The sequence below is a fragment of the Aplysia californica genome, unplaced genomic scaffold (genome assembly GCF_000002075.1).
Source record: "Aplysia californica isolate F4 #8 unplaced genomic scaffold, AplCal3.0 scaffold00040, whole genome shotgun sequence".
Lineage (NCBI taxonomy): Eukaryota > Metazoa > Mollusca > Gastropoda > Aplysiida > Aplysiidae > Aplysia > Aplysia californica.
The window spans coordinates 1765418-1766479 of NW_004797310.1; the positions used below are offsets into that span (position 1 = coordinate 1765418).

General features: G+C 43.9%; 1 protein-coding gene across 1 annotated transcript in view; it reads left to right on the forward strand.

Annotated features, from left to right (window-relative positions):
* The window catches only part of LOC118479207 (transcription factor mef2A-like), a 45203-nt gene that overhangs the window by 38344 nt on the left and 5797 nt on the right, over nucleotides 1–1062 (forward strand). The gene's annotated exons all lie outside the window — the stretch shown is intronic.

Below are 1062 nucleotides of genomic sequence, written 5' to 3' on the forward strand. Positions count from 1 at the left end.
AGAGAGAGAGAGAGAGAGAGAGGCGTACTTCAGCCATTAAGTAAAACCAAGCCGTTCTTTCGTTGTTGCGAACTGAAATTGAAAACAACCAACTTGAGTCCCACGTTCACATTTATGAACGCCATAAGAAAAGTTGAACCAGGATCACCAACACCGTAGTCTAGTATGATACCAGCTGAGCTAACGACTCACCGTAGTAAAGGAATATGATAAAACACCATTTTTGTAAAATTCTATGCAGTTGCAAGCGCCGTAAAACTCTTTCACGAGACAAGGTCATATGAGCGCACGGGACACATTAAACATTTTCAGTTACGGTACTTATAGTAGGACATTTTTTGACCTCCGAGATTTTTCGTCTTTGTCCGAGAAGGCTAGGTGTACATCTAGATAGACCATCTACCATAATAGCTGGGGTGTGGCTGAAAGACAGCAGTAAGAAGGAGTCAAGGAGTAGCAGTAGAAAGGCCGCAGAAAGAGTCATGACCCTAGAGGAGGGGACAAAGGAGGTGAGGGGGTGGGAGCAGAAAGTGGAGACCAAAACAGACGACAGACCATTGTTAAAGGACAGGAAAGGAAGCGAAAGGAGAAACATTTAGAGAAGAAAATTTTCTGTCGCTGTCCGGATTCGAACCCGCGACCTATTGAATGAGAGGCGAAATCCTTTACCTCTAGACCACGAGAGCCCCCTTGCCAGACTTTAGAAAATGCGCGAAATGTTTCAGCTCACAGCTTGGTTTATTCTGCCCCAGATTACCTTGAAGAAATGATTCCCAGATTACCTTGGACAAATAAAAATTCCCAGATTACCTTCAAGAAATAATTACAATGTGTGTTTAACGAACGAAGGCTCATTAAAAATCGCGGAGCCTAGAACTAGAAAAAGGATCAGGGGTTGGGATTTCGTGGTGAAATATTGGTGCGGGAATACGTGTCAGTTAATTCGTTTTCTGTTCACGTCTTTTTCTTTCACTCTCACTCTCCCCTTCCCCCCTTTTTGTCCTCTCTTCTCTCTCTTTCTCTCCTTTCTCTCTCTCCCTCTCTCTCTCTCTCTCTCTCTCT